Below are 19,050 nucleotides of genomic sequence, written 5' to 3'. Positions count from 1 at the left end.
TGTGTGTGTGTGTGTGTGTGTGTGTGTGTGTCAAAAGTTTGGACACACCTACTCAGTCAAGGGTTTTTCTTAATTTGTACTATTTTCTACATTATAAAACATTAATGAAGACATTAAAACTATGAAATAACACATGGAATCATGTCGTAACCAAAAAAGTGTGAAACAAATCAATATACTGTATATTTTAGATTATTTCAAGTAGCCACCCTTTGCCTTGATGACAGCATTGCACAATCTTTGCATTCTCTCGACCAGCTTCACCTGGAATGTTTTTCCAATAGTCTTGAAGGAGTTTCCACATATGCTGAGCACTTGTTGGCTGCTTTCCCTTCACTCTGCTGTTCAACTCATCCCAAACCATCTCAATTGGGTTGAGGTCAATCTTGGCATTCTCTCAACCAGCTTCACCTGGAATGTTTCCTGGGTTGAGGCTGTGTGATTGTGGAGGCCGGGTCATCTGAAACAGCACTCCATGAAAAACAAATGATAGTCCCACTAAGTGCAAAACAGATGGGATGGTGTATCGCTGCATAATGCTGTCATAGCCATGCTGGTTAAGTGTGCCTTGAATTAATATTAAATCACAGACAGTGTCACAAGCAAAGCACCAACACACCTCCTCCTCCATGCTTCATAGTGGGAACCACACTTGCGGAGATCATCCATTCACATACTCTGCGTCTCACAAAGACGCGGCGGTTGTAACCAAAAATCAGACCAAAAGACAGATTTCCACCGGTCTAATGTCCATTGCTTGTGTTTCTTGGCCCAAGCAAGTCCCTTCTTCTTATTGGTGTCCTTTAGTAGTGGTTTCTTTGCAGCAATTCGACCATTGTAAGTCGCTCTGGATAAGAGCGTCTGCTAAATGACTTAAATGTAAATGTAATGAAGGACTGATTCACGCAGTCTCCTCTGAACAGTGGATGTTTAGATCTGTCTGTTATTTGAACTCTGTGAAACATTTATTTGGGCTGCAATTTGAGGTGCAGTTAATTCTAACTAACTTGTCCTCTGCAGTAGAGGTATCTCTGGGTCTTCCTTTCCTGTGGCGGTCCTCATGAGAGCCAGTTTCATCATAGCACTTGATGGTTTTTGGGACTGCACTTGAAGATACTTTGAAAGTTCTTGAAATGTTCCGGATTGACTGACCTTCAAGTCTTAAAGTAATGATGGACTGTTGTTTCTCTTTGCTTATTTGAGCTGTTCTTGCCATAATATGGACTTGGTCTTTTACCAAATAGGGCTATCTTCTGTATACCCACTCCTACTTTGTCACAACACAACTGATTGGCTCGAATGCATTAAGAAGGAAAGAAATGCCACAAATGTACTTTTAACAAGGCACACGTGTTAATTTAAATGCATTCCAGGTAACCCTAACCCAAGAGTGCAAAGCTGTCAACGGTTGCTATTTTGAAGAATCTCAAATATAACATATTTTTGGGGTTGTTTAACACTTTTTGTGTTACACATGATGTGTGTAATTTCATAGTTTTGATGTCTTCACTATTATTCTACAATGTAGAAATTAGTAACAAATAAAGGAAAACCCTTGAATGAGGAGGCGTGCCCAAACGTTTGACTGGCGCTGTGTGTACATGTGACCTCACTTGCACCCAAAAACACACTCAAATGCAGGCATGCACATGTTCACTATCTATCTCGTGATTTTCACATCAGTTTGGGTTTACGCAATTATCAATACATAGTCTAACAACATGTCATTGACCAGAAGATGCATCGAAGCAGAATATGAACTCATTGGAGAACAGAGGCTCCTGCAGCTTCTCCTTCCCTTTTGAAGCTCTCCTGACGTGAATGTGTTATAGACAGAGCAGGGAATAGATTCCTTCACTGAGTCAGACACTAGCGGTTTTCATCGAGGTTGGTCCAAAACTGGAAAGAATGCTGATTCATAGTCTCCATATTCTTGACTCTGACTTGATTAGCTCCGGTCTTAGTGTTGAATCGGTCTTGCTTTAGGTTGTCTCGAAAACAACACTGGCTGATTCATAGTCTATATATTGTGACCAGTTGTTTTTGGAATATCAGTCAGAACAAATTATATCATCAGTAGGTTAACAATGTAATTAGCAGTTTTGTCAAATGCAGGATGCTAACCAGTCGTCGTGTCTATTGCTAGCCTAGCTTCATTGCTAGCCTAGCTTTAAGTGACTTTGGGTCATTGAAAAGCACTAGGCTTACAGTTGAAGTCGGAAGTTTACATGCACTTAGATTGGAGTCATTAAAACTTATTTTTCAACCACTCCAAATTTCTTCTTAACAAACTATAGTTTTGGCAAGTCTGTTGTGCATGACACAAGTAATTTTTCCAACAATTGTTTACAGACAGATTATTTCACTTATAATTCACTGTATCACAATTCTAGTGGGTCAGAAATGTACATACACTAAGTTGACTGTGCTTTTAAACAGCTTGGAAAACTCCAGAAAATGATGTCATGGCTTTAGAAGCTTCTGATAGGCTAATTGACATAATTTGAGTCAATTGGAGGTGCACTTGTGGATGTATTTCAAGGCCTACTTTCAAACTCTTGTGCCTCTTTGCTTGACATCATGGGAAAATCGAAAGAAGTCAGCCAAGACCTCAGAAAAGGAATTCATCCTTGGGAGCAATTCTCAAACACCTGAAGGTACCACGTTCATCTGTACAAACAATAGTACGCAAGTATAAACACCATGGGACCACGCAGCCATCATACCGCTCAGGAAGGAGATGCGTTCTGTCTCCTAGAGATGAACGTACTTTGGTGCGAAAAGTGCAAATTAATCCCAGAACAACAGCAAAGGACCTTGTTAAGATGCTGGAGGAAACCGGTACAAAAGTATCTATATCCACAGTAAAACGAGTCCTATATCAACATAACTTGAAAGGCCGCTAAGAAAGGAAGAAGCCACTGCTCCAAAACCGCCATAAAAAAAGCCAGACTACGGTTTGCAACTGCACATGCGGACAAAGATCGTACTTTTTGGAGAAATATCCTCTGGTCTGATGAATCAAAAATAAAACTGTTTGCCAATAATGTACATCGTTATGTTTGGAGAAAAAGGGGGAGACTTGCAAGCTGAAGAACACCATCCCAACCATGAAGCACGGGGGTGGCAGCATCATGTTGTGGGGATGCTTTGCTGCAGGAGGGACTGGTGCACTTCACAAAATAGATGGCATCATGAGGTAGGAAAATTATGTGGTTATATTGAAGCAACATCTCAAGACATCAGTCATGAAGTTAAAGCTTGGTCGCAAATGGGTCTTCCAAATGGACATTGACCCCAAGCATACTTCCAAAGTTGTGGCAAAATGGCTTAAGGACAACAAAGTCAAGGTATTGGAGTGGCCATCACAAAGCCCTGACCTCAATCCCATAGAAAATTTGTGGGCAGAAATTAAAAAGCGTGTACGAGCAAGGAGGCCTACAAACCTGACTCAGTTACACCAGCTCTGTCAGGAGGAATGGGCCAAAATTCACCCAACTTATTGTGGGAAGCTTGTGGAAGGCTACCCAAAACGTTTGACCCAAGTTAAAACTATTTGGCTAAGGTATATGTAAACTTCTGACTTCAACTGTATATAAAACCCACGTGTTATTATGGCTATTATAAAGGGCAGACTTGTTCTGGAATCCAGTCAGTGGTTTTTGGACACGCGCGAGGCGTTAGCGTAGCTTAGCACTGGACCAATATGTCAGACTTGGTATAGCACTCTATATTCTGCTCTGTTCACACCACCCAACCCTATCCACTCAGACACACACTCTACGCAGACCGTGTCTAACTCAACAGAGCGCTTGGCCAATATAAATCACACTCCCTCTCACTCTGTTTCTTCAACACCAGACCAGCTCAATGACCATGGCAGTGTGTGCACCCCCCCCCCATGACTGCTAGTTGCCCCCCAAAACACACACACACCAACACACCCAGTTACACAAAAAAAGCACTTGTTGCTCTTGGCTGCTGTGGCGTCCTAATAAAGCCTAACAAAGCGGATGATGATTGGAAGTTGAGGCCGATAAGCAAGGGGGGGTTGGGTGTCTGAAAGGAGTGGCGGACCTCCGTAGGTGCAACAGTGTGGGACCCCTACTAGAGAGTCCTTTACGTAAGCTGGGAAACAAAAGACTCATTCTAATGTTGGACAGGCCCTGTTTAATGTCCCAGGGAGCCCTAAGAAAGCTGGCAGTCACCCTCGGTTTGGGGTCGTAATTGTTCCTAGCCAAGGTCAAATAAATAGCGCTACGTCTGAGGGGCCATTCTGAAAGCCACGCACACTGAATGGAGCATGTTAACCAAAGTAGGCTACTGAAGAGAACAGGATGGATTGAGATGGGGGGGGGGGGGGTACACTCAAAATAATATGATACAAGGCTAGGTAGTGACTTGTTGTGGATTGGTTGTTTCAGAAGTACGAGCTGTTGACGTGGTCCATTTTGTATATATACACACACACACACACCTCTACTGTACCCCCAAGTGAACTACCACCCTTCCATTCAGTGTGTGGTTACCTTAATAGGACTTCCTACTGTGACCCTCCTCACCTAAACTTGAATTCTGACTAAGCAATGATTCATCTTTTTAACAACACCTTAGCAATAACCAACCAAGACAATTCCCTTTGAAGTAGAACTTGGAGGAAGAGGCAAGAGTAGTGAATCATTCTTCTGTGGTTTTGTCTGTCCCAAATGTGGCACCCTATATCCTAGTGCACTACTTTCGACCAGAGCCCATACTGGTCAAAAGTAGTGCACTATATATAGGGAATTAGGATGTCATTTGAGATACAGTCAATAAGCTATGTGCTAAGAATGTTTTGATCAACTGCAAATTCAGACAGTCATTATTATCACAGAGGTCACACAGTAAAAGTAGTATGATTGAAGTTGCACCTAGATGCTGATCTTGGGTGAGTTTTGTATTTTTTCCACTAATGGTTAAGATTGGGGGAGGGGAAGCGTATCCTATCTGTATCTAGGAGAACCCCCAGAGCATTGTCCCTTTCTGGAGGCTCATGGGAGAAGAAGAGGCTCTCAGGCTAGTACTGATAGTGGGGGCTGTTTCCGTGACGATGGTTCCCTAGCCCAATCAAACAGAGAACTGGTGGTAGATTAGTGCTCTGTCGTAAATACCAGACTAGAGCAATGCTTTTGTATCTCTGAGTACCCCTTTCTCCTCACTCTCCTCTCAATTTCAATTCAATTTAATAATTTAATAATTTAATGGGCTTTATTGGCATGGGCAACATACACTACCATTCAACAGTTTGGGGTCACTTAGAAATTTCCTTGTTTTTGAAAGAAAAGCACATTTTCTTTGTCCATTTTAAAATAACATAACATTTTCAGCAACCATCACTCCTGTGTTCCAATGGCACATTGTGTTAGCTAATCCAAGTTTTATCATTTTAAAAGGCTAATTGATCATTAGAAAACCCTTTAGCAATTATGTTAGCACAGCTGAAAACTGTTGTTCTGTTTAAAGAAGCAATAAAATTGTCCTTTAGACTAGTTGAGTATCTGGAGCTTCAGCATCTGTGGGTTCGATTACAGGCTCAAAATGGCCATCAGTCTATTCTTGTTCTTAGAAATGAAGGCTATTCTATGCAAGAAATTGCCAAGAAACTGAAGATCTCGTACAACGCTGTGTACTTCACAGAACAGAGTGAACTGGCGCTAACCAGAATAGAAAGAGGAGTGGGAGGACTTTGTACATAGTCAAAGATTTATTTTAATTCTGGGTCAGTCACAGTGGTCAGGTATTCTGCCACTGTGTACTCTCTCACTCTCCTGCCCTCTGCCCCCCCCAGTCAACTCTGTAATGCTGATTGTTACCGCTCCCACACATACTGATTTACAGAGCGAGGGAGAGATGCCCTGTGTTCCGAGATATTAAACGAGAAAGAAGGGAACCACTCTCACCCGTTTGTCACCATGGGAGACAGAGTGTTGTGTGGGTTAGAATAAACCCCAGTGGAGCAGTGAGGAAGGCCCAGAGTTTTCCACTCATAGTTTTATATGTAATTACCAAGACCGAGTCTCACATGTGGCACAGAAGATGTTCCTGTCTGTTTTGTCACTGGCGAGATTTTGTTTTTCCAACTTGGTGAACAGCAGTTATTAACGGCTTCTATGTAAACCAAATCTCTCCCATTTATTTAATTCATTATCGCCACCTTGTGGTGAAGTTGATTTGTTACTTGCACTGTCCTTTACTGACACAAAGGCCACTGCATGAACCCTTTTTAATTTAATCCAGAGGCCTGTGTGTAAATACCGAATTGCCTCAAGTAACGCCATTAAACCCAATTTTCTCCCTGGAGGAAATCTGCTTTCAAAACTCATTTACATGGCTTGGTGAATCCAGCCAAAGTAAATGAAACGGTCGTAAACTGTCACATATCACCTCAGAAGGTAATAATCACCTATCCGCTGAGGTAAATATGATGTTTCTCTGCCACCAAAGGCAAAGTTTTCTCTTCGTAGCCTGCAAGGACGCAATGGAGCTCTACCTTGCTGAGGGCCTCAGATCTTTATAGAGCTTCCTAGCAATTAGCATGCTTGTTTGTGGAGAGTTGTAATAGGTCACTTGCTACTTGGCATCGCCCAATCAATGCTGAGAACCCGGGAGTTGTGAGGAACTGAGGAAACGTCTCATCAGGCTTCAAAAGAGGTGCCAGCCTCCCTCTGTGAGTGTAATTCATGTGTGGCTTGTCTTACTTGGCTCAGCGGGCTTCGTGTGGAGATATGGGGCGGTTGTTTGTCAGGTGTGCACACTCTAAAGCTTGTGTTGTTTTTAAGTAAAATTAAGATCAGTTAAGCTATAGCTTAAGTCTTTGCTCTTTATGACAAAGAGTTGAACTGTGTATGGGGCACTCTCAAAAGCCAGACAACAAACCAACAATTATTTTTAGCAGCAACCGTGTGCTTTAAATTATGTTTAGTTATTGTTACTCCCAGTCCAACTCCACATACTAGCTCTGTTGACAGGTTGTTTGACTCAGAGAATCTCACCTTTTCTAAAAAACCTATAGAGTGAATGGAACTCTGGAGGCTTTTCTCCCCCTCATCCGGTGTGTTCACAGCATTGTTTTTGAGCCGTCTGAAGAGTGTCAGACTAATTTGGCTACAGAGCTGAACAGCCTGGCCAATAGGAGCCTGTCTCTGATCCAATACACAGATTGACAATTACTACTGATTCTTTTAGAACATCTGGCTGCCAACGGAAAACGTGACCTTTAACCTAGTGATAAAGAATTGAGTTGATTATTACAATAGATGTGAATTAGAATAGGATGTATAAATTAATTGTTCACTTACAGTGGAAAATATGTATTTTTTACCTTGAAACAGAAACCAAATGTGTCACCTAACCAAAAGTACTTTCTGAAGAACTTGTCTGTTTCTAAAAATGTTCTTAGCCAGGTTTGCGATTTCTGGTGAAGGGGTCTGGTTTGTGTTAGTTAGGTTGCCATTTGCAAAATGGTTGTGTTGTGTGTGTGTGTTTCTACACGCGTGTGTGTGTGTGTTTCTACACGTGTGTGTGTGTGTGTGTACAGAGCTTAATGCTGATCAGGTAGAATGTTTCCCTTATACAGGTTCTCTGTGTTCTGTGGCCCTCTGGCCTGACCTGGTTGCTTTCCCCTCTCTCCACTCTCTTGGACTCACACAAACCCTCCTCTGTCTCTCCCTCGCCCCTTCGCCCCTGTCCACACACCTTCAGGCTGGCTCCCCCCTGTGAAATGCCCAAACAAACGGCATTTCTGAACGTTGGGTTTCAGCAAAGGGAATTTCATATTTGGAACTTACATGTTATGTGCTCGTTATGTTACCCACTTCTCTCAGTGTGGAGCGGAGAAGGTTTGGAATGGTGTTTTGTGATGCGGAGATTATGCTGTTTTTCCTGTGATAATCAGTACAAAGAGTTTATTTGGAGCTTGAATGTTATGATACCAATACCCCTCTCTCACTCTTCCTCTGTGTGTTTGGAGAGTACTGGAGGCTTGGAGAAAAAATGATACAGCTTTTGGTATTGTCTCGTTTTCTTTGCAGGACAAACTACAAAGCCAAGTAATCAAGCCAGTCTTTGCAGATAATCAACATCGGGGGTTTGGAAAAGTTTCCCATTGTAGCAAAACAGCCCAACGGATCGTGCCGATTTTAAATTAGGTTCTTGAGTCTCTCCCCCTTTTCTGAAATCACATCGAAAACCATCCGGCAACTCGTCTTTGCTGCTATGGAGTTATTTTACTGTCCACAACCTTCTTGAATAAATATAGAGACGGTTCCAGACTCTCTATATATTTTGTGCAGTCACAAGGATAATAGGTAGTTGAGGTCGAGAAGGAAGGCACAGCTTTACAGAAGTAGATGCTCTCATAGATCAAAAGCTGTTGGAAATTGTTCGCACCACATGAAGGCTTTTTAAAAATGTTCTATAAATACAATTCCAGTGTTTTTCAGTCCAGCTGATGTGAATGAGGGCTAAGTGAAGTTAATGACTCTTTTTTTTTTTTTTTTTTTGGTGCATAAATATCCAATTCAGTTTCCACACACCACACAATTGTACACTACACACATGTAGTTGTAATACTTTTTTGTGTGGAATGTGTGCTAATAATGCTTGAGCTGCATTTGTAAAAAAAAAACATGGAGGTAAATCAATGCCATAAGTCTATAAACAATGCCAATGCCAGAGTAGCCTTAGAGAGTTCCTTCCCTCGGGTTTTGACGCCTTTGTCTATGAGTCTGTAGCTATAAACTATAGTGACCTCCCTCTCGTTCTGAAACTCATCTGACCCTCGGTGCCCACAAGCATTTTAACACACTCTAGCTCCCGTAGCTGCGTTTCGACTGTGTCCAGTTGGAAACGTTTTCCTTCCTCCCTTTTATTCACGCAAGTATTTATTTTTCACCTTCACCACGCATTCGTCGGCCAAAAGGAAGTAAGAAAGTAGGAAGTCGAAGCTACAGTAATTCTTGTTAAACTTCAGTCTTCAAACGTGCGTTTTGGCCAAAAAAATCCCCCGCAGTTGATCCAAACTGGAGTTAAATTGTAACCATATGGGATATTGATGCTGAAAGGACTGCGGGGCTTAAAGCATTGACAGCTCTCCTGGCAACGTGCCTCTCTGGAGGACGTTGAAGCAAACGAGAAGTGAACGGTGCAGACATTCATTTTCTAGAGGTGCCACCCTCTGCACCATGTCCATTCACACGTCCCATTTGTTTGAATAGAGAGAAAAGCACAAATCACACAAAAAAAGCAACAAAAAAAAAACGCCCTGAAAAAATAGGATCCATTTATCCAAGCTGTTGTAAACTTAACCCATGAATTGGAGAAAATATGTCATACCACTGTTGCTCCTGACCTTTGAACTTTTACAGCAGCATTGTGCTCTCAAGCAGTCTGGTTCTATTAACTCCTTTTTTTGTTTGTTTACAATACGGCTGAACAAAGTCTGGACAAAGTCCCCAGGGGCCATGGCTGTTTTCAAAGTAGCCTTTGTTGGCCCGCCACATGCAATTATGCCTTCAGTTCACCTGCCACATCTAGTCCTGCATTTCCCCTCTTCCGTTGAGGGACAACTACAAAGGCTCTCCTTTTTATTTATGAATCAAGGAAGTTTCCTTTCTCTGAGGTGTAACGGCAATTGACTGCTTTTTGCTCTTGTGTTTTGACGTTTTGAAATTTGGCTCTCAACCTCTCAAATCCACAACAACTTCACGTGTATCCGACGCTTTTTTGTGAGCAATTGAAGCCAACCACGGATGACGACACTACAATATTATTGGTCATAGGGGAAAGATTCAGTCAGAGGTGTCAACGATAACTGCCGTGAAGAGGATTATAGATCATCTGAGGAAGACTAAACACACTGAGGTACACAATGCACACAAGGCATGAGCACTCTCTGATTTGTGTTCCCTGAGATAACCTAGATTGATTTACGATGTCTGGTCGTCTGCTACTGATTACAGGGCAAGCCCAAACACAGCCTTCGGCCCCAGATCTCCTTAGACTAGATCTCACCAGTCTCTCTAATCTATATCTAGGTGTCAGTAGCATGCTAGCTGTTCCTGTAGACTTCCAGTCATTGCGCTAATGCTAGTTAGCAATTGCTCCAGAAGCTACATTCAACTTCCTTCAAACTGCAAGCAGAGACATCTGAATCTGGGTGAGTAAAAGAAAGGTTTAAGTGCCAAAATCCCTTTAAATCGGAGTTGGATGAAGTTGCCTCCTTGACACTGATCTGAGATCAGTTTCTGTCCTGTATGGATTGTGGTTATGATTCATCTTTAGGATTAAACTGGTCCTAGATCTGTTCCTAGGGAAAGACATGTCTTTTATGAATCTGATATTCAAGAGCCGTGTATAGTTATTGTACATTTTTAACAACTGGCTTTGGACCAGTGTTGTTATAGTTAATCTTGCTTAAACTCAAGACTGGGGTTAGAGAGAACTGATCCGAATTCAGTTGTTAAGAGCAGTAACCGCAGCCTTGAGCTAGCTCTCCAGACAGTTTGTGTTGGTACGGGTTAAGAGATCAGTATCAGGTTCTCTGGATTGCTTGCTTGGGTTTGGAAAAGAGGATGTCCTCACTTCTTATTTGACTACTGCACCAAGATCCTTTAGGGAAAGCAAACGCATTGCACTCAAAGGGGAAGGTAAGCCTACTGTGTATCAAGAATACTGTGTAACCTACAAGAGTCTTGCATAAGGGGAATTTCATCCGAAGATTCCCAACCCACAGTACTGTTGTTGAAATCCTTAAACCTCTCCACTGGCTCACGTCTTTTCCTTTGCTTGGATCCCACTTTTCTTTAATCTGGGAATGGGCAGATCACGGGACACTCTAGAATGCTGAAGTCTCTCTTGGCGAGTCGACATACGTCATTGTGGCTTTGCTTCCCAGTGCTGCGGCTTTCTTTTTCCCTTCCCTCCTCCTGCTGCTTCCATATGGGCTGGCTCTGGGGGAAGTTTTCCCTGGTACAGATCTAGGATCAGTTTCCCCTCCCCAATCCTAACCTTAACCATTAGTGGGAAAGATGCAAAGCTGACCTAAGATCAGTGTCTAAGGGCAATGTCTTCTATACATATGGGGCTGCCTTGTCAGCTGAGAGGTCTGTGAGCGGCAGCCGAGTTTTAGGATTGGGAGCTTTGGAATATTCAAGGTTCTTCCCGTCTCTCTCCCACTCTCTGTTGTGAGGAAGTATGATTCAAGCACATCCAAAGCAGTGTTTTCTACAAATACATAGAGTAGAGTAGCCAGCCAGATAGAAAAAGTAGCCAGCCAGATAGAAAAAGTAGCCAGCCAGATAGAAAAAGTAGCCAGCCAGGCGCCCCCGGGCCGAAGGAACTCTCTTTTGGTGGCCTCTGGTTATGTTCTAATGCCTTTATTGCATTTGAAATTAACAGCAAAATTATTGAATACTTATTTGTGTTTACCTCCCAGATTGGATTTTGTTGTTGTTGTGGTATTGTGTAGGAAAAGGCATGACTTTAAAATGTAAATGATTAAAAATGTATGAGTACAGTGTGTTAGTTGTTTTGGAAATGATCTAGGTCTAGGCCTATATGATCAAGACTATTTTCTAAGTAATAACTTTGAACATTGAACTTTATTTCTATTTTTTCATTTAACCTGTATTCTCTTGATTAAAGTCGTATTTACATTTTAACACTGATGTTAGTTCTTCTGTATTTGATTAAAACAGAAATATTAAGTCCACATTATCTGGAAAAATACATTTTTTTATAGTTTATTTTTATTCAGGTTTTTGATTTCAAAATCACACATTTTTAAATAGAAAAACAACATAATTGGATGTAAATCCATAACTATGCTTAAACCACATCAGGAGACCCCTTTTGAGGTCTGGGAAAAGTTAGATTTTAGATTTTTGGGTAATTACCCTGTAATTCCAGTGTCCACCTAGCAAGAGGTTGTTTAGTGGTGTGTTTTTTTAGCGCACGTGATGTTAGTTTACAAAACGAATACCCACTGGATTGATGAAAGTAATCATGATATCATTCGGGAAGAATAGGCTACTTTGTAGTTAATATTTAATTGAGAAGGTTTTTTTGGGGGGAAGCCTTTCCGTCTCCAGCAGAAGACTGTAATCGTTAACATTATCGCTAACTGCTACACAAAGAAGTAGACGCGAGCACCACACACAGACAGGGGCATTCTCGTTCCCTCTTCAGAAAGTTGCCTATCCTGGCCAAGATTACACAAGTACATACAGACAACATGAAAAAACTACAAGTAATATAGTAAAAAAAAACATAGAAATCACAGGAGTATAACGAAATCCTAAAATAGCAAATTAAAAACATTGACAGGTCGAGGGATCAGCCTCAAAATCCTTCATCAATGATTTAAAAACAAGTTATTCCATTTTAAAACTTTTTTTTAAGGCATTCCAAGTCGATGGAGCAGAGTACATAATAGCCCTTTTACCAAATTCTGTTGGGACATTTGGAACAGAATGCAGTATAAAGTCCTGCGAACAAAGATAGTACCCAACACATTTCTGAAGAATCAAAATGCCCCAAAAAATGGTAGTAAACCCAAAATGGCATTATAAATAAAAGTATACCAGTGACTGAGCCTACGCATGACTAAGGAAGGCCAGCCAACCCTGGAATATAAAGTGTAGTGGTGCGTAAGGGTTTTGCAGTTTAAAATAAATCTCAGTGCTCCATGGTAAAGGGTGTCAATTCATCTCAAACACTGAGCGGAAGCATTCATATATAAAATATCCCCATAGTTTAGTAAAGGTATAAATGTAGCTGATACTAGCCTCCTGGCTTCAATAGAAAAACAGGCCTTATTCCTAAAATAAAATCCCAACTTCAGCTTACATTTTTTTTGTAAGTTGTGGAACATGCTATTTAAAAGAGAGGCCTTCATCAATTAAAATTCCAAGATGTCTATATGAAGGTAACAGCATCGATATCATTGCCGACAGTTAGTAATAGGGGAAAGGTTCAGAGATCTATTTCTTGCTTTAGAAAAAAACATTTGTTTAGTTTTGTCAGTATTGAGGATATGCTTCAATTGACACAAGGTACGTTGAACAGTATAAAAAGCAGTTTGCAATATCTGGAAAGCTTTTGTGAGAGACGAGGCACAACTATAAATAACAGTATCATCAGCATAAAAGTGAAGTTGCACATTTTGCAAACTTTTGTCTAAATTATTTATATAAATATTGAATAAGACAGACAATTTAACAGACATCAGCCCATCAAATTGTTCTATCAGACAGATAGTTTGCAAAACAAGCAATTGCATGCGACCTACGCTCGACAATCTCTGCCTCAGTATAGCATGATCAACTGTATCAAAAGCCTTAGAGAGATCAATAAAAAGTGAGACAGTGCTGTTTTTTGTCAAGCCTTCAGTGATATAATGGCTGCTGTAATTGTGCTATGCTTCTTCCTGAAGCCCGATTGGTACATTGATCAAATAGAGTTAGTATTTAAAAACTATTTTAGCTTTTCACTAACAAGGGTTTCAAGTATTTTTGCTAAGGGTGACAGCTTTGAGATTGACCTGTATTTTTTTAAAGAGTTTAGATCTCCCTCTTTTAAAAGTGGTAGGACAAATGCTGATTTCCAGATCCTTGGAATTTCATTATATTCCAGGGTTAGATTGAACAGATGTGTAAGTGGTTCAGCTATGAAATCAGCTGCCAGTTTTAAAAAGCAGGGATCAAGAAGATTGGGACCTGCAGGCTTTCTCTGATCTAAGGACTTCAGGGTTTTATGTACCTCCTGCACTGAGAAAGGCAAAAAGCTAAAAGTTTGACCAGCTCTCACTGGTTCCTCCACACAGGGTTGTACAGAGACAGAGGAATCAAACAGCCTACCAGATTATACAAAGTGCTCATATGCCTACCTTCAGTCTGTATAATGAGTTTACACACTCAGTTCAATGTGTTTCCATATACCGGTTACAGAAAAGAGACATTTGCACAGAAAGTCACACAACTTCTCAGGGATACAGAAAAATGATGCAACCCTTCCTACCCATTCTAGATCATGTGTAAACCTAAGGTAAGTCTCACGTTTCAGGAACATACAGGTTTTGTCACCGAACCCACTGCTTGTTTGTGTTGGGGATTAAAGTCTGTAGTCGGCCCTGGCAGCTACCTAACTGACCTGGAACCAGATTTAAACACAAAATGCTAATGTTCTCAGAGAAAAGATTTAAAACAAGGCAAGATTACATTAGACATTTCCCTTTGGTTTAGCTCACAGGCTACCTGTACATCAGCGTACACAGCCATGAGGAATCGGCCCAAAAGCGGCCCTCTTCCGGGTGGCAGGAACTGATTTGAATCGGCCCGGAATCGGGTGTCGGACTCGGCCTGGAATCAAAATGAATGACTGCCCAGAATTGGCCCAAGTACATCGGGCCGTTTCCATCTACATCGGGCCGTTTCCATCTACATCGGGCCGTTTCCGTCTACATCGGGCCGTTTCCGTCTACATCGGGCCGTTTCCGTCTACATCTGGCCGTTTCCGCTACATCTGGCCGTTTCCGCCTACATCTGGCCGTTTCCGTCTACATTTGGCCGTTTCCGTCTACATTTGGCCGTTTCCGTCTACATTTGGCCGTTTCCGTCTACATTTGGCCGTTTCCGTCTACATTTGGCCGTTTCCGTCTACATCGGGCCGTTTCCGTCTACATCGGGCCGTTTCCGCCCCGTTTCCGTCTACACTGGGCCGTTTCCGTCTACACCGGGCCGTTTCCGTCTGCCGGAATTCAGCCGACTTTGACGGCATCTTACTAGAACCCCCCCAGAAGCGGCCCGATGTACATTTAAATAAATGAATACAAATGGTCAAATTTTTGTAATTTTAAATATTACTATTATACCCATCCACAAAAAATAGTTTTGTGTCAGAGGAAACACCATACAGTTGTGGCCAAAAGTTTTGAGAATGACACAAATATTAATTTCCACAAAGTTTGCTGCTTCAGTGTCTTTAGATATTTTTGTCAGATGTTACTATGGAATACTGAAGTATAATTACATTACATTTACATTTAAGTCATTTAGCAGACGCTCTTATCCAGAGCGACTTACAAATTGGTGCATTCACCTTATGACATCCAGTGGAACAGTCACTTTACAATAGTGCATTTAAATCTTAAAGGGGGGTGAGAAGGATTACTTTATCCTATCCTAGGTATTCCTTAAAGAGGTGGGGTTTCAGGTGTCTCCGGAAGGTGGTGATTGACTCCGCTGTCCTGGCGTCGTGAGGGAGTTTGTTCCACCATTGGGGGGCCAGAGCAGTGAACAGTTTTGACTGGGCTGAGCGGGAACTGTACTTCCTCAGTGGTAGGGAGGCGAGCAGGCCAGAGGTGGATGAACGCAGTGCCCTTGTTTGGGTGTAGGGCCTGATCAGAGCCTGGAGGTACTGAGGTGCCGTTCCCCTCACAGCTCCGTAGGCAAGCACCATGGTCTTGTAGCGGATGCGAGCTTCAACTGGAAGCCAGTGGAGAGAGCGGAGGAGCGGGGTGACATGAGAGAACTTGGGAAGGTTGAACACCAGACGGGCTGCGGCGTTCTGGATGAGTTGTAGGGGTTTAATGGCACAGGCAGGGAGCCCAGCCAACAGCGAGTTGCAGTAATCCAGACGGGAGATGACAAGTGCCTGGATTAGGACCTGCGCCGCTTCCTGTGTGAGGCAGGGTCGTACTCTGCGGATGTTGTAGAGCATGAACCTACAGGAACGGGCCACCGCCTTGATGTTAGTTGAGAACGACAGGGTGTTGTCCAGGATCACGCCAAGGTTCTTAGCTCTCTGGGAGGAGGACACAATGGAGTTGTCAACCGTGATGGCGAGATCATGGAACGGGCAGTCCTTCCCCGGGAGGAAGAGCAGCTCCGTCTTGCCGAGGTTCAGCTTGAGGTGGTGATCCGTCATCCACACTGATATGTCTGCCAGACATGCAGAGATGCGATTCGCCACCTGGTCATCAGAAGGGGGAAAGGAGAAGATTAATTGTGTGTCGTCTGCATAGCAATGATAGGAGAGACCATGTGAGGTTATGACAGAGCCAAGTGACTTGGTGTATAGCGAGAATAGGAGAGGGCCTAGAACAGAGCCCTGGGAGACACCAGTGGTGAGAGCGCGTGGTGAGGAGACAGATTCTCGCCACGCCACCTGGTAGGAGCGACCTGTCAGGTAGGACGCAATCCAAGCGTGGGCCGTGCCGGAGATGCCCAACTCGGAGAGGGTGGAGAGGAGGATCTGATGGTTCACAGTATCAAAGGCAGCCGATAGGTCTAGAAGGATGAGAGCAGAGGAGAGAGAGTTAGCTTTAGCGGTGTGGAGCGCCTCCGTGATACAGAGAAGAGCAGTCTCAGTTGAATGACTAGTCTTGAAACCTGACTGATTTGGATCAAGAAGGTCAATCTGAGAGAAATAGCGGGAGAGCTGGCCAAGGACGGCACGTTCAAGAGTTTTGGAGAGAAAAGAAAGAAGGGATACTGGTCTGTGGTTGTTGACATCGGAGGGATCGAGTGTAGGTTTTTTCAGAAGGGGTGCAACTCTCGCTCTCTTGAAGACGGAAGGGACGTAGCCAGCGGTCAGGGATGGGACCACCATGGCCCCCCCAATGGTGGAACAAACTCCCTCACTACGCCAGGACAGCGGAGTCAATCACCACCTTCCGGAGACACCTGAAACCCCACCTCTTTAAGGAATACCTAAGATAGGATAAGTAATCCCTCTCACCCCCCCCCCCCCCCCCCCCTTTAAGATTTAGATGCACTATTGTAAAGTGACTGTTCCACTGGATGTCATGAGGTGAATGCACCAATTTGTAAGTCGCTCTGGATAAGAGCGTCTGCTAAATGACTTAAATGTCAAATGTAAATGAGTTGATGAGCGAGGTGAGGTAAGGGAGAAGGTCTCCGGAAATGGTCTGGAGAAGAGAGGAGAGGATGGGGTCAAGCGGGCAGGTTGTTGGGCGGCCGGCCGTCACAAGACGCGAGATTTCATCTGGAGAGAGAGGGGAGAAAGAGGTCAGAGCACAGGGTAGGGCAGTGTGAGCAGAACCAGCGGTGTCGTTTGACTTAGCAAACGAGGATCGGATGTCGTCGACCTTCTTTTCAAAATGGTTGACGAAGTCATCTGCAGAGAGGGAGGAGGTGGGGGGGGGGGAGGAGGATTCAGGAGGGAGGAGAAGGTGGCAAAGAGCTTCCTAGGGTTAGAGGCAGAAGCTTGGAATTTAGAGTGGTAGAAAGTGGCTTTAGCAGCAGAGACAGAAGAGGAAAATGTAGAGAGGAGGGAGCGAAAGGATGCCAGGTCCGCAGGGAGGCGAGTTTTCCTCCATTTCCGCTCGGCTGCCCGGAGCCCTGTTCTGTGAGCTCGCAATGAGTCGTCGAGCCACGGAGCGGGAGGGAAGGACCGAGCCGGCCTGGAGGATAGGGGGCATAGAGAGTCAAAGGATGCAGAAAGGGAGGAGAGGAGGGTTGAGGAGGCAGAATCAGGAGATAGGTTGGAGAAGGTTTGAGCAGAGGGAAGAGATGATAGGATGGAAGAGGAGAGAGTAGCGGGGGAGAGAGAGCGAAGGTTGGGATGGCGTGATACCATCCGAGTAGGGGCAGTGTGGGAAGTGTTGGATGAGAGCGAGAGGGAAAAGGATACAAGGTAGTGGTCGGAGACTTGGAGTGGAGTTGCAATGAGGTTAGTGGAAGAACAGCATCTAGTAAAGATGAGGTCGAGCGTATTGCCTGCCTTGTGAGTAGGGGGGGAAGGTGAGAGGGTGAGGTCAAAAGAGGAGAGGAGTGGAAAGAAGGAGGCAGAGAGGAATGAGTCAAAGGTAGACGTGGGGAGGTTAAAGTCGCCCAGAACTGTGAGAGGTGAGCCGTCCTCAGGAAAGGAGCTTATCAAGGCATCAAGCTCATTGATGAACTCTCCGAGAGGGAACCTGGAGGGCGATAAATGATAAGGATGTTAAGCTTGAAAGGGCTGGTAACTGTGACAGCATGGAATTCAAAGGAGGCGATAGACAGATGGGTAAGGGGAGAAAGAGAGAATGACCACTTGGGAGAGATGAGGATCCCGGTGCCACCACCCCGCTGACCAGAAGCTCTCGGGGTGTGCGAGAACACGTGGGCGGACGAAGAGAGAGCAGTAGGAGTGGAAGTGTTATCTGTGGTGATCCATGTTTCCGTCAGTGCCAAGAAGTCGAGGGACTGGAGGGAGGCATAGGCTGAGATGAACTCTGCCTTGTTGGCCGCAGATCGGCAGTTCCAGAGGCTACCGGAGACCTGGAATTCCACGTGGGTCGTGCGCGCTGGGACCACCAGATTAGGGTGGCCGCGGCCACGTGGTGTGGAGCGTTTGTATGGTCTGTGCAGAGAGGAGAGAACAGGGATAGACAGACACATAGTTGACAGGCTACAGAAGAGGCTACGCTAATGCAAAGGAGATTGGAATGACAAGTGGACTACACGTCTCGAATGTTAAATATTACTATTATACCCATCCACAAAAAAATAGTTTTGTGTCAGAGGAAACACCATACAGTTGTGGCCAAAAGTTTTGAGAATGACACAAATATTAATTTCCACAAAGTTTGCTGCTTCAGTGTCTTTAGATACTGTGTCTCTTGGCACTGAAGCATTTCATAAGTGTCAAAAGCTTTTATTGACAATTACATGAAGTTGATGCAAAGAGTCAATATTTGCTGTGTTGACCCATCTTTTTCAAGACCTCTGCAATCTTCCCTGGCATGCTGTCAATTAACTTCTGGGCCAAATCCTGACTGATGGCAGCCCATTCTTGCATAATCAATTCTTGGAGTTTGTCAGAATGTGTGGGTTTTTGTTTGTTCACCCGCCTCTTGAAGATTGAACACAAGTTCTCAATGGGATTAACGTCTGGGGAGTTTCCTGGCCATGGACCCAAAATATTGATGTTTTGTTCCCGAGCAACTTAGTTATCACTTTTGCCTTATTGCAAGGTGCTCCATCATGCTGGAAAAGGCATTGATCGTCACCA

At 43.7% G+C, this 19,050-nt stretch overlaps 1 protein-coding gene across 2 annotated transcripts in view; it reads left to right on the top strand.

Moving 5' to 3' along the window:
* ror2 (receptor tyrosine kinase-like orphan receptor 2) overlaps positions 1 to 19,050 on the top strand; it is a 129,827-nt gene that overhangs the window by 99,271 nt on the left and 11,506 nt on the right. The gene's annotated exons all lie outside the window — the stretch shown is intronic.

The sequence above is a fragment of the Oncorhynchus gorbuscha genome, linkage group LG11, assembly GCF_021184085.1.
Source record: "Oncorhynchus gorbuscha isolate QuinsamMale2020 ecotype Even-year linkage group LG11, OgorEven_v1.0, whole genome shotgun sequence".
Lineage (NCBI taxonomy): Eukaryota > Metazoa > Chordata > Actinopteri > Salmoniformes > Salmonidae > Oncorhynchus > Oncorhynchus gorbuscha.
The sequence above is the reverse complement of the archived record's forward strand: the minus strand, read 5'-3'. Positions and strand labels throughout refer to the sequence as shown.